Source organism: Leptonychotes weddellii, chromosome 3 (genome assembly GCF_054177405.1).
Source record: "Leptonychotes weddellii isolate Sample4059 chromosome 3, ASM5417740v2, whole genome shotgun sequence".
NCBI lineage: Eukaryota > Metazoa > Chordata > Mammalia > Carnivora > Phocidae > Leptonychotes > Leptonychotes weddellii.
Window position 1 is genome coordinate 35,923,097 of NC_138371.1, and position 27,579 is coordinate 35,950,675.

The 27,579-nt window shown below is 39.7% G+C and overlaps 1 protein-coding gene across 1 annotated transcript in view; it reads right to left on the bottom strand.

Moving 5' to 3' along the window:
* Positions 1-27,579, bottom strand: part of SLC39A10 (solute carrier family 39 member 10) — a 129,022-nt gene that overhangs the window by 94,985 nt on the left and 6,458 nt on the right. The window contains exon 2 of the mRNA XM_081813953.1: positions 9,726-9,828. The gene's annotated coding sequence lies outside the window, so the exon portion shown is untranslated. The remainder of the gene's footprint in view (positions 1-9,725; positions 9,829-27,579) is intronic.

Sequence of the window (27,579 nt, forward strand, 5' to 3'; positions counted from 1 at the left end):
AAAGCATTGTTCAGAGGTGAAAATTCAGTACTTAGTATGCATTTGCTTGAACATGCTTAAAGAGACAAAGGATACACAAGAAACTAATAATTGATGGCACATCTCTGGGGACCTGAGTAGATGGAGGATAGAGGTAGGAAGATTTCTGATTGAAAAAGATTTTAATTTCTTTCTAAAATTATGCAAATGCTACAGTTTTCTCTATCTTGAATGCTCTTCACCCTCTTTCCCCACCCCCACCTCATTATATATTCTTCAGATCTCAATCCTTTCCTCAAAAAAGATGTTCTTTCCAATCTGGAAGAGTTTCGGTTCTGTCTCATCTTGAACTCTTACCTTTGTTTTTATAAATCATTTGTTCATACTGGTCTCCCTCATTTGACTGTTAAGCTCCTTGAGGCAGTAGGGAACAGATCTGGCTTACCTCCCCAGAGCCTGTCCCGCCTGGCACACAGCTCTCTGTGAATGCTCGTTGAATGAAGAAATGCATTCTCAGGGCACCGTGTGGGGGCACTGGTTGGGAAACCACAGGAAAGATAAAAGAGGTGAGACAATGTCTGCCTTCAGGTAGTTTATCAACTAGGGAGGTTAAGATAAATACACCTATAATTATAAGGCAGAATGTGGTCATTGCCTTAGGAGTTACAAATAAAGTCATATGGGATTCAGAGCAAGGTGAGTGCTAGAAGAATTTTTAAAATGTGTTAAATATCTGAAAAAGGCTATAATATTTGAAAAGGGTCTTTGAAAGACTGGCGTGATTTCCTCAAAAAAGGGCAGAGCATTTAGGGCCTACAGGGACCAGACGGCTGATACATGCAAGTGAATGGCTTTCCAAGTAGAAACTGACTAAAAACAAGATCTAGAGGTCCTTAACCTTGGCTGGATCACTTGGGAGCTTAAAAAAAGCCTCGTACTCGGCCATAACTCAAGGCCAATTCGATGAGAAACTTAGAGCGGGATTGGGAAAGTGGGTAGGGGGGATGGGATAGAGGTGAAATCCAAGGATTTGTAGTTTTAAAAAACTGCCCAGGTGGTAACATTGTAGACCAGATGCATTCTCATCACCTGTGACTTGCTAAAAATGCAGAATACTAGGTCCCCACCCTGGACTTCACAGAATCAGAACCGCACTGTGACAGTATCCTGGATTCTCATATACACTGGAAAGTTTGAGAAGTGCTCCTCTAGGGAACTGCGTCCCCTTCGGAGGGAGTGGCCACTCATTAGGTAGTATCAGCATTCGTTACCCTGAGGGAATGCAGACACCTTGGGGTCTCATTTTTCATTTGTAGTACAGGCAACAACTCAAATCACTGAAATCAGAAGACGGCAGGCCACCATGTCGTACACCGGAAACCAATGGACCACTGTGTGTCAACTACACTTCAGTTAAAAAACCCCAAATGACTGGGGGCTTGAGGTTCACTAGAGATGGTTTATTAGTGGAGTTTGTCTAAAGGTTAGGTTGTTTTTCTGTGTGTGTGTTTTTTTTAAAGATTGTATTTATTTGAGAGAGAGAGTGAGAGAGAGAGAGAGCACAAGAGGGAGGAGGGTCAGAGGGAGAAGCAGACTCCCTGCCGAGCAGGGAGCCCGATGCGGGGCACGATCCCAGGATCCTGGGATCATGACCTGAGCCGAAGGCAGTCGCTTAACCAACTGAGCCACCCAGGCGCCCAAGGTTAGGTTGTTTTAACCAGACATGTTTTTAATGTGGATTTCTGGTATTTATTTTAAAAATGTTTTTTGAGCAGCTAAAGCATCCCGGACAACAATATCACATGGCGAAGTGCAACATACAACCTTGCTCTTCCTTAGGGATACAGAGGTCCTGGAGAACCACCGGCTCAGCGACCTGCCTTCCCATCTCCCACAGGCAAAATTTAGAGGGTATATTGGAAATAAAGCTACAAAGGTTTGGAGGGCTTGGAATGATTATTTAAATAAATTAAGACAAGCTTAATGTCCATCACTCAATATTTTACAAGTCAAAATTATAACTGCAATACCAACAAAAAAGCGAACTTGCTCCCTCGTGATCTGGTTGGAGATATAATTGGCACAAAGGAAACAGTTGAAGACTTTCACCCAACAAATATTTCTCGAGCTCCTGCTGCTTACCGGTGCTATTTCAAGTCCTTTAACTTCATCCCTTCGGTGGTATCCCTAACCAGCCAGCCTCCTGGAAAATTAATGTCATTACTCCTAGAATGAATGATCTCACAGGATAAAAGTGTGGATGAGTCAGAGCAACCCCTCGCTCCAGTGGGAAACTGCCAGTGCTCCGGAGCATTGTCTTTGAACAGGAAGGACCTCTGAGATTGTGGCAGAACAGAGGAGGGAGGGAAGTTCAGAGCAGGTGAAGATCCACACTAGAAGGTCTCTTTCTCCATTGCTAAAGAGTTGGACAACAGTTACAAAATTTCAAATAGCAATGCTAGGAAGGACATAGCTTTCAAAATATCAGTAACCAGGGGCCCCTGGGTGGCTCAGTCATTAAGCATCTGCCTTCGGCTCAGGTCACGATCCCAGAGTCCTGGGATCGAGCCCCGCATCGAGCCCCGCATCGGGCTCCCTGCTCCGTGGGAAGCCTGCTTCTCCCTCTCCCTCTCCCACTCCCCATCTTGTGTCCCCTCTCTAGCTGTGTCTCTCTCGGTCAAATAAGTAAATAAAATCTCAAAAAAAAAAAAAAATCAGCAACCATTTTCTCATGCTCCCACAACCCTTATCTGTCATGTCATTCTTTTTCAAGTTCAGTTGTTGCACCGAGTCATGTTTGTATCTACCTCTGCAGAAAGATAATAAAAAAAAAAAAAAAAAATCACTTCTCTGGATAAATATCCAAAATTAATTGCAAATGAAAAATCAGTCTAAAGCTTTAACTTGTTGAACTTTCACTGCATTGAAACATGCACAGGTATTTCTGAAACACACCAGGTATTTTTGTAAACCACCCATAAAAGCAAAAATCAAAAACTTCACAAAATGGGTTTCTGTAAGAAGTTTTTTGATAGCTTTTGTTAAAAAGAAATTTCTAAGCACTTTCAACATTTTAGATGCTCAAAGAATATAACCACTGAAGACAGCTGTACTATTCCTTTATAATTTTAGAGAGTATGCATTTATTTTGTTTTGATACAAAGCTCAGGTTTGTTTTTAAGATGTGAACAGCATAGTAACAAAGGAAGAGAGAAACAATGTAATGTATTAGAAAAGGCACACAGACATGACAAAAAGGAGGGAAAGAAAATCTCCTTTTGAGCTAAAAAGAAAAGAGAGAAAAAAAAAAAAAGCTATCATCAAGGAGGAAGAAAGGCATCTCTGAACAAGAAAGGACTATTTCCCCAGCAGTGAGCTGGTGGGCTTTGAGGCTGGGGTGGAGAAAGAGAAGGTACCAGGTGAGAAAGTATTGTTTATGGTTCCTGCGAACAGAACTTTGATTTATATAACAAATCAGTCCACTTACAGGACGTGCTAACTTCCTGTTGGGAGGTAAGTTCAGTCCCTTTCTCCTTCTTTGAATGAATGGGGAGGGTTTTCCGCTCACCCTCTGCCTCACCACAGGAATGTGCACTCTCTACAGGGTTGTTTTGAAACCCATAGCACTTAAAGGAGCTGTATCAACAGGTTCCTCCTTCTCCCTAACATTGAGCCAATTGTAAAGGCTGAATGAGAATCTTGAACAAATTAAATACTACCATAGGAATTCAAAACCAGCTCTAGCTAGAGTGGTTTTTTTTTTTTTTAAACAGAATCACAATTTATATTTTTATCACTTCAGCCTTTTTTGAGCCCAGAACCATAGAGCTAACAAAGGGCTATTTCCTGACAGCTTAATACAAAGCACCTTTTAAGGAAAGCCTGAAAGTTGGCCTTGGAATGTGGGTTACTGCAGAGAACTCTTTCCCAGATGGAGCTGCTAATGCGGTTTTCAAGAAAGCTCAGGAGACTCCAAAATATCCTTCCAAGCAATGTAATAAATGCCAAGCCTTTTATATGCTTATTATCTAATGCATTTCTATGGCCACTGTCCTTCAACACAAATATTTATCTTTTCTCTCTCAACTTTGGCCTATATACTTTCCATTTTGCCTTTAAATAAAACTACTTCCAGCCCGTGAGTGGTGAGGTAAACACTCATCATAGAAGCTTCACTCATCCCAGCCCTAAATGCTATAGGGGACAAAAAAAGAAAAGAAAAGAAATCACAGGCAAATATTTTAAACTTCTACCTATGATGGTTAAAAACAGGAAACTGAGAAGTCATTTGCATTTTCTTCTTAGATTAACTCTTTTTGATTAAAGGGTTGTCCAGAACTTGGCTTGCCATGTTTGCACAGCCATGTGTCACTACTTTTTTTTCTTTTTTAAAAGACTTTATTTATTCATTTGACAGAGAAAGAGAGAGAGAGAGCACAAACAGGCTGACTGGCAGGCAGAGGGAGAGGGAGAAGCGGGCTCCCTGCTCAGCAGGGCTCCATCCCAGGATCCTGGGATCATGACCTGAGCAGAAGGCAGATGCTTAACTGACTGAGCCACCCAGGCGCTCCCATGTATCACTATTTTAATATCATTTGCAATTTATTCTACAATACCAAGTGGCTACTTTTAAGAAGTCCTAAGAGTTGATATAATTTATCATGAAGCTTAATTGCAAATGATTATGATCTGATTGCAAATATTAATCGATGATGTTGTAAAGAATGTGCATATTCCCCCATAACTAAACAAGAACACAATTAAAAATAGGCCAACATTCCCAAAATGAAAAAACACACAATAAAAAACTATTCTTTTTTTTTTCTTTAAGATTTTAAGTAATCTCTACACCCAACATGTGGCTCGAACTCATGACCCCAAGATCAAGAGTCACATGCTCCAGTGACTGAGTCAGCCAGGCCCCAAAAAAACAATTTTTGGGGGGGTAGTGGTGGGGATGAGCATGCAGGGGAGAGGCAGAGAGAGAGAGGGAGAGAAAGAATCTGAAGCAGGTTCCATGCCCAGTTTGGAGCACCACGTGGGGCTCAGTCTCATGACCCTGAGATCATGACCTGAGATGAAATCAAGAGTCTGACGCTTAATCCACTGAGCCATCTAGGCTCCCCATCCTAAAACAACGATTCTTAATCTTAATGATAGAAATTAAAATCTCTGTAATAAACTGTTGAGTAAATAATTTGCTAACTACCTTGCACTGATTATTTTAATTGACCAGTTTCTTGGATATATCAACATTTTTGAATGGGGATAGGTTAGGTCATTGTCTAGATAATTTATTAATGTAGATCCTAGGGCTTAAAGGAACAAACTTGAATGTCTGGTGGTTTTCCACATTTGAGGAAGCAAGTTAAGTAACAACGGAAGTAGAGAAATCTAGGGGAAGTAGAATAAGGAATCAAAGGGTACGAGTCAGCAATAAAGACTGTGAGAAACAATGCCCCAAACAGTGAATACTTAAAGATGCATTTCATTGTTTTCCTCAGTCTCCCTGGGATTTGTTCAAGAGCGTGGATTCTTGGGGATTCTGGGTGGCTCAGTCATTAAGCGCCTGCCTTTGGCTCAGGTCATGATCCCAGGGTCCTGGGATCGAGCCCCGCATCAGGCTCCCTGCTCTGCGGGGAGTCTTCTTCTCCCTCTGCCCCTCCCCCTGCTTGTGCATGTGCTCTCTCTCTGTCAAATAGATAAATAAAATCTTAAAAAAAAAAAAAGTGTGAGTTCTTCTTGAAGTTTAAAGAAGAAAAACAACTTTTAGGAAAAATACTCAAAAGTCAAGTACACTTCTTAGTGAAGATGGCCCTGAATCTTGTACTCAACACTGTGATTTTATCACTTCTTAAAGGGATGTGACAAAGCCCTTTCAATATTTCCAGAGGACATGGAGTAGTTCCAAGAGTGAAGTAAAGAACCATGTAATCATATAAGCCTTACTTATTTAGTTATTACAAACTAAGATGATCAGATATCTCTATAAAATGAGAATTATGAATTAAACGTCACACCTATACATTTTCTTCCTCCATTCCTGTTTTCCTTCCTTCCTTCCTCCCAGCCTCCCACCCTCCCTTTATGTCTGTCTGTCTCTGTCCCTCTCTCTCAAATTTAGGCAATAGAGGATTTTTATCTTCCTTTGAATTCTGGTGCCAAAGTTGAAAAACTAACATAAAGCAAGATTAACTGGGTGTTGGAAACACTCTCCACAGTTCCATTCACCATTTCCACAGAGCGGGGCCTGGAAAATGGAGAATGCACAATGGGAGGGGCCCCTGGCTGGCTCAGTAGGTAGAGCATGCGACTCATCTTGGGGTTTTAAGTTCAAGCCTTGTGTTGGGTGTAGTGATTACTTAAAAATAAAATCATAAAAAAAGAATGCGCAGTGGGATCTCAAGGCAGATTTACTTAAATAGCCAAACAATGAAAACAATTATTCATCAACAGGGAATAATAAATTGTGTTATAATCATGCAATAGAACACTTCATAACCAAAACCACAGGGGTGCCTGGCAGGCTCAGTCAGAGGAACATGTGACTCTTGATCTTGGGGTCATGAGTTCGAGCCCCAACTTGGGTGTAGAGATTACTTCAATAAATAAGCTTTAAAAAAAAAAAATGAGATGGTATTAAAAAAAAAAAAAAAAACATGGAAAAATGACCAACCTGTTTTCCTTTCAACCTTGCCTCCCTCATTAGGCATGGAATGTGGAGACAAGAGGGGAATTGAAGAATAAGAAAAACTCCAAATTACTTGTAGGGCTTGGAGACTTCAGTTAAATTTTAGAATTTCTTGATTAGGGAGACCCTTCAGTCTCCTCATTCTTTGTAGGAAATACCGTGATCGTTTTTTGAGGAAGACTGTTGCAGGTAGTGATCAGGTGGACAGAATTGACTCTCTGGCTTTCAGGTAGAGAACTGAGGTTTGGTCTCAAGTTTACTTTATTGTTCTACACAGTTAAACAGAATGGGAAAGGAGGGAGGGCTGAGGGCAGAAGCGCTGTCCAGGAATGAAAGGTGTGCACGTGATTAGATTCACCTTTTGTTCTCTGCGTGAAAAACCACAAAATGGATCCTGTGGATTGGGAGCAGAAGGCTGAGAAACACCAATATCTATTTCTAGTCAAAGTCTCTTTGTATCATTTATGTGCTCTTCTTTTTTATAGAATCCTGGCAAATCCCTATCTCCTTAGCCTTTTTTTCCCCCCCCTCCACAGTTTTTTAGAAACACCAGGAAGCCATTTTTCCTGTTCTCCTCCCTCTGGACACTTCTCAGCCCTGGCAGATCATTTCTAACAGCAGAGGCTGTGACTGGTGATGAATGTGTGGAAGGTTTGAGGCTTGGCTCCTGAGCTTCGTGCTCTGGCATTCCTATATTGTCTCTTGAATTTTTAACAACAAAATTACTGCTTCATTCACCACCACCCAAAGTACTGCCAAATAGAACCTGACTGCATTTATGAACTTATTTTAAATTTTAAATTATCTCACTATGGTAAAATAATACTAGATAAAAATGAATGGACACAATTATAGAAATGCTAAAGCTGACCATATCATTTAAATAATATATTTGGGGTGTGGGGCTACTAAAAATTTGGGGCTTATCTATGGGATAGGCATTTTATATACATTATTACATTTAACCTCATGAAACCTCTGTAAGCTAAAAATTAGTATTCCTGTTTTAACAGCAAACTGTCAAACTTCAAGGAACAGAAGTAGTAAGCGTGCCGAGGTTCAAGCCCTGGTCCATCTGACTCAAAAATCATTTTATCTCACTATTGCTCAGGCAAAGTGCTTACTCAACATATGCAGAGCTTAATTATTCTTTCATCCTATGAAAAAAACAGGGTAAATTAAATCAACTAAAATAGATGGTAATCTCCCTGAGGCAAAGGCTGATTGTTTATCTTTTTGCTGGCATAGAACAGGACCTCAGTGTGTTAGATGCATACTTCCAAATAGGTGCACATGAGAAAAATACTGATTTTTTAATTCACATACATATCAGATACTTTTCCAAAGCATATGTAAGCATCTACATTGTCATTAATGGATTCAAATACCTGCAGAAAAAATAAAATTTACTCGTCTAAATAAAAAGTGAGGTCCGTGAAAAAGATGGCTGATAATGCCAAATAATAACATAACCAAAAAAATTTAAAACTTGGGTACTGAATTACATTTACAGATCTTTTAACCTTTAAAGGCACATTGGCTAATATTTCTATTATTCCAGGAATAACAAGCAAGCAGAAAAACTTTTATGGTACAACTGACCCTAAACATGAAATCACTTAAAGAACATACGAATACAAGCTGTTTTCCTTATATAACACGGAACCTAAAGGAGCAGACTGAAATCCAACTGTTGGTAGAATTACACTCTGATAACCAGTTCTTTATACCAAAGAATCCAAAAACTGACTGAACACTTTTTCTTTACCAGGCTTTTCTTCTCCCTTTTCATGTTAGTTTCTCTATGTGGAAGAAAAGCAGAGAACAAGATTTTAAATTCTTAGTTCCTTTTTTTTTTTTTCTAAAATTAGTTTATTTACTTTTAAATTAAGTCAGAATTTGTTTCTGAAAGAACTATACTCTATCTTGAGTTGCTGCATTGTTAATGATTCTTTGCAGTTAAAGACATGCGGAATTCCAAGGTGGGGTGCTTTGTTATTAGCTTTTTACTAGTAACTCAGTTGGCCGGATGTTGAGTACTTCAGAATTTAAAGTTTTTTTCCTAGAATAAAAGGACTTCTTTCAGTAATGGAGGTCCATTTGGCTTTTAGGTAGAATTATTCAGGTTTTCGGGTGTGTGATTGCTTTTATTTCTGCTTCAGAATTCTCTAGGATGAGTTTACTTGTGAGCCAAAACACACCCATAAATAATCAGTTAATCTCCCTTAACTCTCAGCATGTCTGGTTGGGTCCATTTCTGAGATTGTAAGAAAAAAAATAGAAAAGTTATTTCTTTCTTTCTAGATTTGTCTCCCTTATTTTGTTCATGTTACTTATTACAGTAAATGGACATTCCTGAAATTTTAATGATGTATACCTATGCACCGTAAATGTTTTCTTCATTATTCCAATATATTTACTGTTTACTTTTGTGGTTCTGCACATCGTCTTTTTGAGTAGTCATTACCTGCAAAAGAAATGTCTACACTGGCTCTTTTTTTTTTTTTTTTAGCCAAATACCTCGTTTCCATCATTTTGGGTTATTTTTGAGAACAATCTCCAACTCATCCCTGCATAAAATCCCTTGTCCACATTATGGTCCTTAAGGTAATGTCTTTGCAAATAAATCTTCCTATACCCGCTTCTCTGCCTTTAATGCTTTCCATAATCTCAGCATTCTTTTGATTTTAATTCACATTTTTTATTCCTTTGTATGAATTTACATATTTCTTCCTTTTTACTGGTATCTACTTCATTCTATTTTAAAGTCTTTAGTTTTTACTTTTGGTCCCCATGAAGTTCCCTGGTGATGCCAATTCATGAATACACCAAAGGTTTGTAGCATGGCATCTTCCCTGAATGTGAGACTTCCTGGTGTGGGGTGGGGGGAGGGGAGCATAGCTGTCACTCATGGTACTGATGGTCCCTGTACTCCTGAAGACACTGTTACCCAAAAGTGAAATCTTAAAATAAACGTCCAGCTGTTCAGCCAATAGCATATACTTTGCTAAGTAACTATACCATTTTTAAGAAATGGTAAATAAATGAAACTTACCCTTTAAAGAAGATTTCAATAGATGATTTGGACTCCTTCCCTCTTTATTTCAGCTTAATCCAGTTCAGGGAAATTATAGAAGCCTGTCAGGTCCGTCCAGAGGCTGTGGAGACCACAAATGCAAGGATAAAACAAGTCCCTCCTCCTAAATTTACATTCATTTAGATCAGTTGGAGTGCTAGGGTTTTCAAATCCCAAGCTTTATATAAGGTGTTTTCCTTGATGAGTGAGTAGTAACTGTTTTCCCCAGCCAGTGAGGATCTTAGGTTTCCCCCTTTTAAAGCTTCAGGTTGTTCTTCAACTCTTCTTTTTATGTTGTATAACCCTCAGGGCGTTATATCCGACTTCCATATTTAATGTATTTTAATTCAGCCTTGTCATGATCTATTTACACATTCATGAGCTCATCTTTCCCTTAGGACTTACACAGGTAGCAGAGATTAAGCTGGCATTCTTTACTAACTCCTGGCAATTGCAAGTCTGACTTCATAAATACCTTATTTCTGCTCCTGCCATCCAAAAGTGTCAAGCAGAGAGTGTGATTACTTGATTAAATAAATAAAACAAGGTCTTTTGGACCGATCCTTCCATAACACCATATACACTGGCAACACACACATCCTGTCTTTTCCTCTTCTTCATATGCTCCCCCCTCTAGTGTTTCCATTCCTCTGAGTTATCCCTTTAAAATCTGCAAAGTTTTGTATCACTTTCTCACAGTGTGCATTATGCCTCATCCTATGAGTGTATTTCTCTACCATATCCGCCCCAGACAAAACAATACAGTTTGCATTTGAACAGAAAGAAAATTATTTTCCTTCCGTTTCTTTCTTCTTTGGGCAAGGGAAGGGGGATGGAAGAGAAAGGTGTGAGTGGGAGAGAAGTAAGGCCAAAACAGAAACGAGTGAAGCTTGATCCAGCTCTATGTGTCACCTTGGAAGAGGTCATGGTCTAGGGTAATTCTTAGTTGAAATGATATCATATACCACCTCCTGTCACCAATTTCTCAAGTATTTCCCACTCCCCCTCCCCTAGCTACAAATCTCATTTAATAATTGCCCTACTCTATAATACTGCCATTTCTGTATTGTCTCATCTCCCCACTAGGATTCTGCTACTTTGTGTACTCTCTGCCTATAGCACCTAGCCTGGTCCTAGGCTTTTGGTAAATGTTTGCTGGATTGAAATAAATGGCTTTGGCCTTGCTGAGACTCCCTATTTCTAGCATGTAGAAGAACCTTGTCTCAATGGACACCTTCATCTTTACTGCACACTATTAAGGTATACTGACCAAAAACAACATAAATAAAAGTAACATGGTGGACTTTTAAATTGCAGCATAAAACATTTCAATACTTTTTTTTTTTTTCCTGAAAGAGCTCACGATGAACCATTCTTAATGCTTGGTGGTATAAGCCCCAAGATGCAGGCAGAAATGTTTTTGTGATTTTAAATACTTTCCACCTAGCGTGGATAATAATCAAGGGTAATTAAAATATATTCATGTATTTTGTGCAACTTTCACAAGTTCACAAAATAAAATGCAGCTTAAACTTGAACTTGTCTTCAGCCACATCTACACAGTGTACAGGATCGTAAAATATTTGGACAGTCCCTGGATTGTAGGTCTCTATGTTACCCCACATTTAGATCTGGAAAAGCCACAGATAAACTTGTGTCAATTTTTTTTTTCATCTGCAAAATTGAGCTGGGTCAGGGAAGGGAGAGACAGAGGAGAGGAACTAATAACTGAGCAGCATTTATCTGTATCCTACTCTGTTCTCGCATTTGCAAGGTGTGAGCTACCAAACTATCAGCAGCAAGGGCAAGGAAATGAAAGCACATGTCTTGTTGGTAGGAGGTTGCTGTGTTAGATTGGTTTAGGAAGGGATATTAGGATTTAAAAGGAAGACCAAGATATCCCATTTTATCTGTGTCTTGCTATAATTACAATTAGATTTTTAACCTTTTGGAATCAACTTATGCATCTTTATTTCTTCCCTTTTGCCTAGGCTTTGAACGCATATGTTTAAAGAAAGAATTTTAAGTTATAATGCAGTTTGCATGTATTGAAATACCACATATATCTTAAATAAATACCATAATGTTCTACCCAGCAAGTAAATCTGTAGCATAGATATTATAAAATTGGTTATGAAAAATATTTTGATCCCATCTGGAGAAAATTTAATAAACAGTTTTTAAAACATTTCTGATATTAGGTTCAAGGAGCAGGTGCCTATGCTTTTTTTCTGGGAGTGGCTGATATTCCCAAGCTGCCAGGGCTCTGGGACACCAATGACAACAGTCTCATACCTGAAAAAGGCAGGATGCCTGGGTGGTTCAGTGGGTTAACTGTCTTCCTTCTGCTCAGGTCATGATATCAGGGTCCTGGGATCGAGCCCTGTGTCAGGCTCCTTGCTCAGGTGGGGAGTCTGCTTCTCCCTCTCCCTCTGCCCACCCCCCCAACCTGTGCTCTCTCTCTCAAATAAATAAAATCTTAAAAAAAAAAACAACTGAAAAAAGGCTCAGAAGGTTGCCATTTTAAGGCATCATTTTTTTTTTTAAAGATTTTATTTATTTATTTGAGAGAGAGAGGGCATGAGCGTGGGGGAGGGGCAGAGGGAGAGGGAGAAGCAGGCTCCCTGCTGAGCAGGGAGCCCAATGTGGGGCTCAATCCCAGGACCCTGAGATCATGACCTGAGCTGAAGGCAGATGCTTAACCAACTGAGCCACCCAGGCACCACTTAAGGCATTATTAAAACTTTGGGGGAAAAAAATCCCACCAGAGACTGAGCATTCTTGCTGTTGAGCTAAATGACCAGACCCCTCCTCCCTTGCTGAGGGTGAGAAACAGCCTGTGTCTAGTCAGGGATGTGGAAACCACGTGGTAGATAGCTGTCTGCCCACATAGTGGAGAGTGAGCCCCAAGGAAGCAAAATGAGATAATGGAATATGGAGACTGTGATTTACTAGATTAGGACACAGGCAGAATTGGAAATCCTCCACTGTCTGGAAAGACCAAATGAAGATTGAGCCAGGAGACCGAGGCTAGGGGAGTTTGTAATTGCACCTCTTCCCGCCTCACTGTGTTCAAGATAAAGGCATGTTTAATAATGTTTAAGAATGGGGAAAAAAAATAATGTTTAAGAGTTGGATAGTTGGGGTCAAATAGACCTGAGTTCAAGTCCTGACTTTGTCATGGATTATGTTATATAACTAATACCATCAGCCTCCTACGTAATCTCAGCTTTCTTTTGTGTGAAATGGAATAATAGTTACACCGACTTCATAGAGTACTTGTTGTACAGGTTGATGACATAATGTGTGTAAACAAAACACTTAGCACGGTGCCTGGCATTCTCAGTGAATGTTAGCTAAAAACAAACAATGAAACATCAAAAACATCAATTGCCCGGCCTCTCTTATCTATAAAAAGGCCAAAGTGAAGGAAAGCCCCTGCAGTGTGGGATATCAGATCGACTGTCCCTCTGATCAAGGGCTGCTGTCCTCCCTGTCTTCTGGTTATTTTGGATGGCCTTCATACCTCTCATCCTTGCCACTCTCAGAGGTTGCGAAAGACATTCCTTCCTTCAAATGTTTATCAAGTGCCAACTCTGTGTCAAGTAGTAGCTATGTGATGGGGGTGTACTGGTGAACACCTCACAAAGGGAGTTGAAAAGATAGGTAAGAAATAAAATAAACACACAAATACGATACCTGTCACTTGTAAGAAGAAAAAAATGGGACTCCACTCTGCAAGGGGTGACAAAGGAAGCCCTCTCTGAGGAAGGGGCATTCAAGCTAAGAGACCAAAGATAAGAAACAGCAGACATGGTGTCTGTCCACCCCTTACGGCCTTTCTCTGCAGTATTTGTGACAATTGCCAGCCTTGTGTGTCTTGTAACTCCCCAGTAGTTCTAGCTATCACAATCCGGAAGTGATCTCAAGAGACGTTCAGGAGAGGCTATTTCCTGCCAAGAGTGATCCCAGGGGCATGGTCAAGGATGGAGCAGCCAGGCAAGCACATACGGACTGGTACGGGCTGTTACTGCATGGACACGGGGCCAGCAGAGTCCTGGCACAGGGGCTGCATGCCCCTGCCTGAGGAAGGGGTGCCTTTTCTACTCTACACAACCAGCTGATGGCCCTATGCAGCCTCAAAATAAGAGCACAATGAGAAGTCAGTGAAAGGTTTTTCAAAAGTAGGCTGGCGCCAGGGACTCAAGGTGCCATCCAGGAACAGCCCAACTTAATCCTGAAGGACAGGTGACATAGAGGACTCATCACTATAGACCTGCACCATGACTTATAACCACTTTTCAGGGGGAGTGTGCATTTCCTCCTCTTGGCATCAGAAGGATCATGGTTTGGGGGCACCTGGGTGGCTCAGTCAGTTAAAGTGTCTGAGTCTTGATTTCGGCTCAGGTCACGATCTCAGGGTGGTGAGATGGATCTCAGGGTGGTGAGGTCGAGTCCCGCATGGGGCTCCGTGCTCAGTGGGGAGTCTGCCAGAGATTCTCCCTCTCCCTCTCCCTCAGCACCAGGGGAGCAGTAGCTCAGCCCCTTCCCTCCCCCGCCCCCAGCCGCCTGAGGCCTCACACAAGCCACTGCTTCTAGTAACTGCTCCCACAGGGCAATGCTGGGCCCCAAAGCTGTGATAATGGCCTCCTTCTCAGGCTCTCAAATTTAAGCAGTTCTTGCTGGATTCAGAATGATTCTCCTTCATACCAGAGCAGAATCATTCTTCCTGATTATCTAAAAATAAGCCACAAAGAATCCCTTTGTGGGAGGATTATGAGAAAAAAATAGTCAAAGGGAAAATGTAGGAGCCCATGAGCTAAAAACAAGAATATGTCAAGTTAATGTTTGCATACTCAGAGCGGTATCTAATTAAAATATTTCAGAGGGTAGAGGGAAGTTTTTATAGTGAACTGTGTTAAATTGGTTTCAATAGGTTTAACCCAAAAGAATCCACATATAATATTCTTTTGGCTAGCTTTCTTACATATTAAAACTTAAAATTATGCAGAGAAATTCTCAGGCTAAGACATGTTTTGGCCTAATTAGCAGCACTTCAGACTAACAAGCAGAATTCTGATTTTAAAGATAGCACTTATACTTGAGGCAGGAACTAACAAAACTGGCCATACTTGATTTCCATCAAGGTTTCCTTAGACAGAGTTAAAGAGAAAGAAGAAAAGGAACTGAAATGACAGGAAGCAAAGCTGGACATTAATAGTGCACAAATTTTACGTGGGCTTAGATGCATTAATTTAGGAAAATATAATTCTCTCACCACTTTTGGAGAAGATACAAATTATAACTCTAGTTAATAGGTTTCACAGTTAACAAAATTGTTACAAACCCAGTCCAGAAATCCTGGTTTTTCTGGCATGCAGTATATCCATAGTAATTTCAAGGAGTGTTGTAAAAGTCTCAAAATAAAATTAATGTTTATTTGCCTGAATCTTGAAAAGAAATAAACATGAAAGATAACTTTTGGTGGGGGGAACTGTGAGGCTATTCTAAAAAGACTGATAATCTTGATTGCAAGTGCTGCCATTTTTATTCCTGGGCCACAAACATGACTGACATCTCTTTTAAAAGATTCATGCAAAGAAACAAACTCTTTGTAAAGAGAAAGTAGATTAAAAAATTGTAGTTAGTGGGTGCCTGGGTGGCTCAGTCGGTTAAGTGTCTGTTTCAGCTAGGGTCATGATCCCAGGGTGCTGGGATGGAGTCCTGCATGAGGCTCCCTGCTCTGCGGAGAGCCTGCTTCTCCCTCTGCCTCTCTCTCTCTCTCTCTCTCTCAATTTGTCTCTCATGAATAAATGAATCAAATCTTTTAAAAAAATTGTAATCACTAAAGAATGTACTTATGTTATAAAAATTTCAGTGCCATGATCGCCCTTCCCTCTGGCCCCTCCCTTACCCATCCTCAGCTGTCCTGCCATGAAATCAAATTTGTGCTGACTCTCCTTACATATATGTAAGTTCTTTTCCCCTAGATATTTTCTTTCAGAACATTAATGAAAGGCAGTTTCCATGTACAAAGAAATGATCAACAATCTCTTGAAGTTTAGGTAACCAGGACTACTGTACACAGCAAGCCTTGCAGGGATAGACCTAGAATTGATGTAAGGGAAGCTGTGCAGTCTGAATGACCTTTCAACTCACTGCTCCGACGTGACTGTCTGGATGCTAGGAAGATAGATGCACTGATTAGTTTTGAGATTATTCTTCAGCCAGGCCACTGTGTAGAATTCCGAGTGGGGGATAAAAACAACAATCATAGTCATGATATAGGTCATGTATTCATTCATTCATTCAACAAATATTTGTAGAGACCTGACAGTTCTAGGCACTTGGGGTGCAGTAATAAACAAACTATCAGTACCATCAGCTAACGTGACCTAATGGACATATACAGAGGACTCGGTCCAGAAACAGCAGAATTCACATTTTTTTTTCTCTGCACATGGAACTTTCCAAGATACATCAGATTTTAGGTTTAAAATAAATCTCAATAAATTTAATAGGATTGAAAATATAAAATTGTCTATGACCAAAAGAGAAAGATACAAGAAAGCAGTAGTTTTCTAGATACATAGAAAATTCTCAAATAGTTGGATTAAGCAACATACTTCCAAATAACCCAGGGTAAAAAGAAAATATTTTGAAATCAAGAAAAATAAAAACACAACGTAGTAAAATGTATGTAATACAGCTAAAATAGAGTTTGATGAGAAATTTATAATTCTAAACGCTTATATTAGAAGAAAGATCTAAAATGAATGAGGACTGACTCAGTTGTTAGAGCATATGACTCTTGATCTCCAGGTCATGAGTTCAAGCCCCACAATGGGCATAGAGATTACTTTAAAAAAATAAATATATAAAGAAAATCAACGATCTAAGAACTTTCACATTAAGCAACTAAATTAAGAATTAAGGATCGATGCCTATGTTATCCATAAAAAAAAGAAAGAAAACAAAACAGAATTAAGAATAAGATCAAAGTAAACCAAAGTAAAACAGAAAAAAGGAAAAAGAGTAGAAATCAGTGAATCAGAAAATGGACAACAGAAAAGAAAAAATGAAACCAACAGTCTTTTTAGATAAAGTAAACATCATTATTCATTAGGTTAATATATTATAAAGTCACATAAATCACCACCAGAAGGACTAAAATTTAAAATTTTGATAACACAGTATCAAGTTTTGGCGATTATGTGAAACAACCAAAACCCTTATAAACTGCTAGTGGGAATGCAAAGTGGTCAAGCCACGTTGAAAAATTTGCAGTTCCTTAAAAAAATTAAACATACACAGGGGCTCCTGGGGCTTAGTGGGTTAAGTGTCTGCCTTCGGCTCAGGTCATAATCTCAGGGTCCTGGGACTGAGCCCCACATCGGGGGGGGGGGTCCCTGCTCAGCGGGGAGCCCACTTCTCCCTCTCCCTCTGCCACTCCCCCTGCTTGTGCTCTCTGTCAAATAGGTGAATAAAATCTTTATTAAAAAAAAATTTAAACATACATTTACCATATAATCCAGCAATCCCTCTCCTTGGTATCTACCCAAAGAAAACAAAAACTTATATTCACACAAAGACTTGTATGAGATGTTCGTAGAAGCTTATTTGTAGTAACCAACAAATGAAAACAATCCAAATGTCCATCAACTAGTAAGCTGATAAACAACTTGTGGTAGATTAATGCAATGGAAAACTATTCCCAATAAAGGAATAAACTACAGATACATGTGACAAGGAAAAGAAACAAGCCACTGGCCATGGACAAATCTCAAAAGCATTTTGCTGAGTGAAAGAAGCCAAAGACAAAAGAATGCACACAACATGACTCCATTCATATGAAATTCTAAAAAGGCAGACTGTAGTGACAAAAGATGAGTGGGCCTTTCAGGGGCTGAGGCATTAGGGGGAAGGAGAGGATTAACAGCAGAGCAGCAGGAAGGAAGTCCTGGGTGATGGAAGTGTTGTGTATATTGATTTTGGTAGTGGTTACAGGGCATTATACATTTGTGAAAATGAACACGTAAAATTATTAAATTTTATTGTATGTAGATTATGCCTCAATAAAGCTGAAAAAAAAAATAGAAGCTAAAAAATAGAAGGAATGACATGACAAAATCCAGTGTAATCCAAGGAAGATTTTTTAAAAAACATGTCGCTAAGTCAGTTTCTTACATGCTAAGGAAATTCATCAAATCCTATCACTTCTTCTGAAAAGAGTATTTGAAAACATGAGCATATTCACTTTTAAAATTGAAGTTATACAATTACCAAATATAAAATGGGAAAAGCAAACAAAAATGTTAAAGTGAAAAGTGAAATAAAACAACTTTGGTATAAAGCCTTTAAGACAGCAAGAAAAAATAAACCAAAGAAGAAGAAGAAGGAGGAGGAGGAGGAGGAGGAGGAGAAGGAGGAGAAGGAGGAGAAGGAAGAGAAGAGGGAGAAGAAGAAGAAGAAGAGAAGAGAAGAGAAGTGTTCAAAATTCATGATGGTGGGGGGGCGCCTGGGTGGCTCAGTGGGTTGAGGGGATGACTTCAGCTGGGGTCATGGTCTCAGGGTCCTGGGATTGAGCCCGAACCCCAACCCCACCACACGTAGCTTTGGGCTGCCAGCTCAGCGGGGAGTCTGCTTTTCTCTCCCTCTGCCCCTCCCTAGGCTTGTGCTCCCTCTTTCTCTCTCAAATAAATAAATAAGATCTTTAAAAAAAAAAAGTCATGATGGAAGAACTGTTTATAGCAAGAAAGAAAAAGCTTGATCTCTTGATCAAGAAGCAGAATAGAGAGAGAAGTCCAACCGATGGACAGGACTCTGTGGACAGCCTTAGGTGCCAGGTTTATGGCTGCCAAGGAGTGTAGGCCACTTCCAGAAAGTTCTATATTATATGAGATGTATTATCTAGAGATCGTTGATATTAATTAAATTTTGGTTTTTGCAACAAGCCTTGTGTTCAGAGCAGACTTTTTGCTTATGCAGAACACACAGCCAGCCACCAAATTCATATTCAAGGGAAGTTTTTCTTCTACTTCAGGACTAGAACGGTGTTCCCGTTTTTTGGCAGTTAAACCTACAAACTCTCCGGGGAATTAAGATTCCCTGAAGATTCCCAACAATTATCCTAACTTGAATTAGCACCACGTTACTGATGTTTGACACTCCCCAGCTGATTCAATGGATCGATGGATCAATGGATTGGCTCTGCTACTCAGTTCTGATGAGACTACAAGCTGTTATGAGAGAGAAGAAATCTAAAAGACAGTGTGTTGTTGACTTAGGAAATTTCATTTTCTCCTTAAATGTAGGTATTCTCTCTTTTTTTTTCTTTGACGATTTATTTATTTGAGAGAGCAAGTGCGAGTGGTGGGAGGGGCAGAGGGAGATGGAGACAGAGAATCTCAGGCAGACTCCCCACTGAGCGTGGAGCCCAATGCGGGGCTTGATCCCAGGACCCTGAGATCCTGACCTGAGCCCAAACCATGAGTCAGCTGCCTAACCGACTGAACCACCCAGGCACCCTGAAATGTAGGTATTCTTCTAACCTAGATCCACTGTACCAGAACTTTTCCCTCTATTTCTTACACTAGTTAAAAGGAGGCACTGTATATCAAATGATATTTTTCCTCAAACAGAATGATTTTGAGGAAAGCTTATTCCTGAAATACCTGTTGTCCTAAATACTTGAGGGCAAAAGATTCTGAGAAGGTCTGACCTTAGAAGAGAGCCATTCATGTCCAGTGAAAATGAGCACATTCTTGACAAAACTGCACAGCATGCACAGAAATAAGTAATCCTAATGCCACAAAGTATCAGCTGTTTATGAGCTTTCTGGGAACCCTGGGCAGCTTGTGGGGAATGACATCCAGAAGAGGCATGATCCCTTACCTATACCTGAGTCCGGTGGAACTGAACAGCCCACTGCACTGATGGGCAATGGGTTCCAAAGGGGCAAAGTGTGTCAGAAGTGGAGTCAAATGTGAGGCTGTAAGAGGCTGTTAACGTTCAACTTCCAGGAGCCTCTTCTGACAGAAGCACCATGATAGTCAAACTCACGGGTAGTCAGGCTGGTGCCCAGAGAATGCTCTCCTGAGGCAAAGGGCCAATGCATCCAATGTTTTGGCTGTGTAACCCAAATTAAATGTGTTCTCTTGTTCAGCTGAGGTCTTGTGACTAGTTGTGTGAGATGTGTCGCAACCAACTTGTTGTTCCCAAGTCCTAAAATTGGCATAAATGTACTGAAGTTTACTTAAAATGTTCACAAGAGTGGATTCATAGTTTTCTTGTATTTACTTGCATTCTACAAGCCTGAGTGTGGTTGCATTGTAGTCAGTGGATTCTGGGATTATGTTCAACCTTGGCACACCCCATGTGAACATCACCCAATAGGTACATCAGCAGAAAGATGGAGAAGGACTCTGATCAGGCAATGGTACAATTGTAAATCCAATTGTTCTATTTTTTAAAAAGATTGGCTAGGACAGAAGAAAAAGTACCACTCTCTCCAGACCTAAAGGGTGAGACAAGAGACTTGGCTAAATTAGAATCACAACTAGACTTTTAATTTAAAAAAATATCTTTCCTTTGTTTAAAGCAAGACCAGAAAACTATTCTTATGGCTTCTTCATTAATTCAAGAGGAATGAAGTCTCAGAAGAAACATATCTAAATGCTTCCTTCCTTTTGCCATTTTCCCAGCAGATTGAACCACAGACAGTTTGACAGATAAGGTCAGAACTTAAACTTGCACGCACTGATCATTAATTTCTCTGAAAGAAAATTGCTGATCAAGTGGGAGTGTCTAGTTCCCATGGGGCTGAAACCAGGGCATTTCCATTTTTGATATGTAAAAGGAAACCTAACAGCAAACATCACTGTAAAGTTTTCCATTTTTTTTGGAAGAGATTACTTATAAGTATCACAATAACCCTTGTTTTCTTTGTGTATCTTGTCTTTTTGTTAGTCCTAACATTAAGAAATCTGGTGTCTGAGGCACCTGGCTGGCTCAGGTCATGATCCCAAGGTCCCATGTTAGGCTCCCTGCTCGTGGTGAGTCTGCTTTTCCTTCTCCTTCTGCCCCTCCCCCTCCCCTTGCTTGTGCACACACTCTCTCTTTTTCTCTTTCTCAAATAAATAAATAAAATCTTTAAAAAATAAATTAAAAAACAATAATAATAAAAAAAAGAAATCTGGTCTCTGAATTTTCATGCATCTATAGCAGAATAATGAACTCTTATTAGAACACTCTCATTAGTGGAGTATTAATATAATTTGATTGGTATTTTAAAATTAGATAAGCTGGGCTGCAATTATAGTGGGGATCATGGCTACAGTTTTCTGTAAATGGCCAAGTAGTAAATATTTTAGGCCCTATGGTCTCTGTGGCACCTACTTAAGCCTGCTCTTAACAGCAGGAAAGCAGCCCCAAACAATGCAGAAACAAATGTATGGCTGTATCTCAATAAAACTTTATTTGCAGCTGAAATTGAATTTCATATATTTCATATAATTTTCATGTCATTAATATTCTTCTTTTGATCTTTTTCAACCATCGGAAAATGTAAAAATCATTCTTAGCTTGAAGGCTGTAGAAAAACAGGTGGTAGACCTGATTTGGCATATGGAGAGTAGAGTGTTGATGTCTGACCTAGAGTCACACTGGCCCACACAACACCTTGTAATTACTGTAAAAAGACAAGTCACAATGCCCCAACCAGGTGCAAATAATTAAATAGTAATTTGGGGGTACTTGCACATTGCATGTTTGGATTCATCCTCAGGAATCCCGAAGAGACTGACTGCTGGAATCATGGCTTCTGTTTTTCAAAAAAGTATTGATAGTGAAAATCATGGGGGCGGTGGGGGAGTTCGGCATGGGTGGCACAAAGCTGTCCTGTCCCAAACAGGACAGGTCTTTCTAGTTCTATTTTGTCTCAAACGTTGTTTTGAATTTGGCAGTCTATTCCATAATCTCTTTTCACCAAAAATTTCTAGTGAAGGTAAAGCTTTGGGAAGGAGTGCCTGTTTGTACAGAGCCCTGTTCCTTCAAGGATATGGTACTTGAATCCGAAAGGCCAGAGAGGCAGGCTTAGGGACTGCCACAAAGGAAAAATTAGATTAAAATTTCTATCATATTTATTTATTTATTTATATGAGAGAGAGAGAGAGAGAGAGTGCAAGCAGGGGGAGGAGCAGAGGGAGAGGGAGATAATCTCCAGACTCCTTGCTGAGTTCAGAGCTTGCTGTGGGGCTGGATCCCACGACCCTGAGATCATGACCTGAGAGGAAACCAAGAGTCAGACGCTCAACCGACTGAGCCACCCAGGTGCCCCAATAAATAAATGTTAAAAAAAATAAATAAACTGCTGCAATGGAACCTTATTTCATTTAAGCTCTTCTGTAAGAAGGGGAGAAACTGTTTAAGGTTGTTAACACAGAGGAGGAATGATTTCAGAAAGAAAATATAGGAAAAGTGTAGGATCAAATCCATTAACACAGAGCCTTCCATTTATAATACCAAGATAACAAGAGAGAGCTAATCATAGAGGGCAATTTCTCTTAAAGCTCCAATTCTTAGACAGTGTGGATATTTAAATAATCAAATGGCTCCAGTTGTTTTTTACTTTCGGATTCTTTCTTTTAGTTTTGCTATCTGGTATGAGTCTCTGCTTCTCTGATTCCCAATCCCCACCCAACCCCTTGTTTCTGTTGTCTTCTCCCAAGACACCCACTCTCTCAAAGGTCCAAACCAAAATCTTAAATCAGTCCAATCCATTTCCAAAAGATTCTTCTGTAACTCTTAATGCAAGCACTTGATGCCCTCTTTTAAGAATGTAACCCAAAATTATACCCTGAAGCTACAACAGTCTATACCCCTGTGAGTTACCATGACAACCCTTGGATTAGCTTCAGGGAAACAGTAATGAGTTTCATCCTATTTCCATCACTGTGTTACACAGCCCCATCCTGCCCTTTGGGTCCTATCAGGGGAAAGATCAGGACTAATTCTTCTGCTTCGATTTGCTTCTTTGAAAAGATGAGATTGGAGAAAGAGTCTCCTTTCTCCTTGAAATGAGTGCAGTCAAGGAAAGAAAACTTGCTAAAATTCTGGAGTCAGATTTTGCTTTGCAGCCTAGTTTTTGTTTGGCTTTTCTGTTTTTTGTAACTTCCCTGTTTTTTTTTTTAACATCATGGGTATGGCTACGAATCTCAAGTTATGTCTTATAATATTGGGTGTCCCACCTTCACAGCTTTACAAATGCAGCCAATGACTCACTTTGGAAGGTCGCTCTTTTACCTTGAGAAGAGTTTGGAATCTAACGAGGTACAGCAGCTCAGTGCTTTTGTTTTATTTGTAACACAAACTAGACTTCGAATCAAAAACAAACCAATGCCCTTTTCCCTCTTCTCCCCCGTGCTCCAAATCTTCAGTTAGCCTATCTAGAAATGTCTGGTAACTAAGCTGTCAGGACATTGGGCCAAAAAGATGGTAAGCCAGAAACTGTTCATCTCTGGGCCAGTGTTCAGCCTTAACTATCATAAGAAAAAAGGAATGAATGGCTAAGGTGGTTCTTTTGGAAGAATCACATACTAAATACAATAAGCTCTGGGCAGACTTCAGATATTTTATTGTAGAGCTCTAGAGAAGTGTTTAAAATTTAGGGATTCAAACAGTGCAAAATACAGCTTGGTCCACAGAAGTATTGCAGCGGTAATCACGGATCGGTGGACAAGTGTCCTGCATATTTCTGTCCATTGTTGTCCTTCGGGCACTGCGAACAGGAGGGCTGTGTCTATGTGGTTCACCTGTTACACACCTGCCCTTCAGTCCTTGAAACCTCAATCAATCGTTTGAGTTTCACAGCCAACAATACAGTGGGGTAATGCTTCTCCTACCTGAAGTGCCCTTATGAGAAAATCTACTACACACACAGCTTTATTTATGGATACTATTTCCAAAACTACGAACATTTCAGTGTTGGCCTTTGAGAACTGAAAAGTACTTCTGTTTGTGGTAATTAAAAAAAGAGGAACATGGGGGTTGTGACTAGAAACCCAACTTGAAGAGGACGGCACATTAGGAAAAAGAAAGGAAGTTTAAGAGGTAGAAGAAATTCCAGGCCCCCGAGGTGCATTCGGATGGTGCCCTCAGTGAAAAGGCAATTGAGACTTGAGTGAAAATCTCATGGCCTGAGCTTCAGTGTGAAGTTATCACTAAAAGAGTTTAAGACTAGCTCAGGTTTTAGAGAAAATGAAGATACATCTACTTCGCGATTGGAGTAGGTTACATAAAGGTAATTCAGAACTTAAATCTGCATTAACTATTAAAATTATCGTACGTTAAAAAGCTTGAGGATTGGGATCCAGAATCAAAGATGCAAAAACAAACTACTACCACCCATGTCCAAAGAAGAAAAATAAAACTCAAGACTCACATAATCTGGAACGAGAGACAATCTCACTGAAGCTCTGTAGAGTTGAGACCTTGAATAGTGTTGAGCATACAGCAAGGTACAATAAAAAAAAAGCAATCCTACAAACACCCTTTATTACTGATGTGTCACAGATATTAGGTTTATTTAGTGTGCTCATGACACTGTTTTGTTTTAGTGAGTGGCAAAGCAATCATAAAGGCTTCTATATGGCTACTTCTGAACTCCATTTCTTGAACACTATTTCTCCTTAAGGTTTTAATCTTCTAGGGGTGCCTGGGTGGCTCATTGGGTTAAGCGTCTGCCTTTGGCTCAGGTCATGATCCCAGGGTCCTGGGACTGAGCCCAGTGTAGGGCTCTCTGCTCAGTGGGGAGTCTGCTTCTCCCTCTCCCTCTGCCCCTTCCCCTGCTTGTGCTCTCTTGCTCTGTCAAATAATTAAATAAAATCTTAAGAAAAAAAAAACAACCCATTATTTCTCCTTAAGGTTTTAATCTTCTAAATCACATACTTTCTGAGAGAGAAGTTTCCAGAACTCTAAACTTGGCTTGGGCCTCCTACATTGGGGAACTGAGAATATTTCAAGTTGGAAGAAGGTTTATCCCAATAGAATTAATTCACACTTCAGGCCTCCCAATAGCCTGGAGTCTGAGCTTCTATCCCAAGGAGTGGACACCCCCCAGTACACTTCCAAGTTGGCACTGACCCGAAATGCCTACTGATCTGTCTGGGCCTGTGAGTAATTTTCTTTTATCTTGAAAATTGTACCCTTGGCACAGGTAAGCTAAAGGTGCAACATATTAAAAAAAAATTAAGAGCACTAAGCAATGCCAGCAGAGAATAGAGAGCATAAGGCAGGATCTGCAAAGTCGTTACACATCTCCTAAATTCAACATTAGGTCTCCAGGGAACACACCCACTGTTTCATCACCTCATCTTAGTCTTTGTATTATACAACTTGTATAATAAGATATAACTTATCTTTGATTCTTCCCTTTCCACTTTTCCAATGTTGTCAGCATTATAAAAAGTGCACATGCTTTTTAAATGTCTTAAGGTGCCTTTTTACATTATATGGAAATTTACCTGCATTTATTTTCATTGTTTATTGTCCTTCCTAACTTCCCTTTACATTCATTTACTATTCCGTTTCATCATTTCCTAAAAGTGTTTTGCAATTCGAATCAGTCCTTCTAATTGACTGGTTTAGCATAGGAACTTTTTTTAGTGTTCAGTTTGTTGCTTGATTTTCTGAATATATTCCCTCATCACATCATTCAAGTAGTTTGGAATTAATGATCAATTCAAAGAGATAAGGTCATGCTAGCTATGTATCTTTTCCATTACCATGTTATGTATCTAACTGATTTAACAATTTACTAGTTCAATTTTCTGCTCAGCCTGAAAATCTTTGCTGATCAAATTGCTTATGTTCTGACTGAATTACACACAAGCCTCAGATTATTTACCTGGCTGTTAACTGACGTACTAGAGTGTGTTTACTCTGCAATTACCGAGACCTTATGAACAATCAGCATACCTATGCACCGCTATCTGTGGCTACAAAATTATTTCACAATAGGAATTTAAAAGACTTTTGTTGTTGAAAGTTTCCTTTTTTCTAATTTGAAAAAGTTTATCAGGTGAAGGGATTAAGAACATGCCACTCCAAAATATACCTCTTCGGCATACTGATTATTTTGAAACAAAGGCACTTGAAGATGCAGGAAGGACTGTTGGGCCTCTCCCTTTCTATCTAAAAGCAGGTCTTAAATGTCCACGGAGAAAAGCGCCCTCCCTCTACCAGGAAGAAAACAGTCTTCTCATTAGAGACTGGAGTCATTGTGGAATGGACCTGTGTACAAACTTACTAAAATAACCCTTATCTTCCGTTAGTCTCCCCTCTCATAGAATTCCTAATCACTGTCCCACAATTCACCACCCCAGCCATGCCCCTTTTTGTCTTATCATATACTCACCATTTATTGTTTGTGTAAAAAGTTTTAGAAGGTTTCAGGCCTTCATTTTCTATCCGAAGACTCTCATGCATTTGTAAAAAAAAAAATATTTAAAAATGTGTATGTTATTCTCCCATTAATCTTTTTTATGTCGGTTTGATTCTTAGGCCAGCCCCAGAACTTAAGAGGGTAAAAGAAACATTCCTCCCTGACACAGCGAAGTACACACACTCACACACACACACACACATATTTTCACGGTTTTGCATATTTATATAATTTTGCTGATAGTTGTGTCATATATCTAACATTCTACATCATCCTAGAATCTAGATGCTCAGAATTGAATCTTGAGAGGATCACATCAAACACGTAATCTCTGTCCTATTGGTTCTTCACAGTAGTTATGTGGACCACACTATTGACTCCTAAGACCTTAAATGAAGAGTTAACCTTGCTTAGAGATATGGCAAAGAGCCAGTCACCTGAATTCTGTTTCTTCTTAAGACTTCCTTTGAAAAGCACAGATCTAACAATTTAAAGCTTCAAATGAATTATTCCTTGTGTATACAACAAACATCAGTAATTTAATTTTCTACATGCCAAATACTTACATTCTTCACAATAGTTAGTAGTTCCTAGATCTGTTCCTCAGGTGAGAACATGAGAGGGGTCTGGAGGGGGGAAAGGGACAAGGTACATGAATCTAAAGGCAGCAAAATGTCTCCTTGGAGGGTCAGTTTCTGATGTAGAAATTCAAGTTTATGTCTTGAAGAACATATTCCACTAATATCCAGAAGCACTCTGCCATTCTTGATTCTTGGTCCATTGACATTCCCCATGACATCAGTTCAAATGTTTAAATAATAAGGAAATACACATTACCTTACTAAATATCCTTTCCATGGCCGCGGGAGTCATTTATCTTAAGCCTAGGGTGGGTTGGACATAAGAAGACTTACCCCGGCAACAACTTTCAAGGTGCGTTGGGTGAAAGAAAAAGGATGCAGTTTTGCTCTCCCTTCAATGAATGTTCTTCTATCTCGCTCAGGGCAGACAGGGTGAGAGGTCAAAATGGTCCCAGCCAGCGTCAGTCGAAAGTATTCCTGCCAGGCTCTTTGGGAGGGGTTTGCAGTTCTAATTAGCATCACAATGGCTCCCCATCTAATCCTAATCCACTGCATATTTCTAGCTTTTGTGATTTTTATAGACTGCTAATTCTCTTTGTTTTTCTTAGTATAGATCTTGTGTTCCTGAACTTTCAAACTTCAATTTATATTTGTATCAAATTCTTGAGGACTATAATTTCACATTTGAGATAATAATTGACCTCAAGATTTCCACCTTTGAAGTGATGACTTTCAAGACTTTGCCCTGTAGTGTTGACTGTTGAGTGAACAAATCTCAGAGAAAACAGTGCAAGCATTGTGGGTTCTCTTT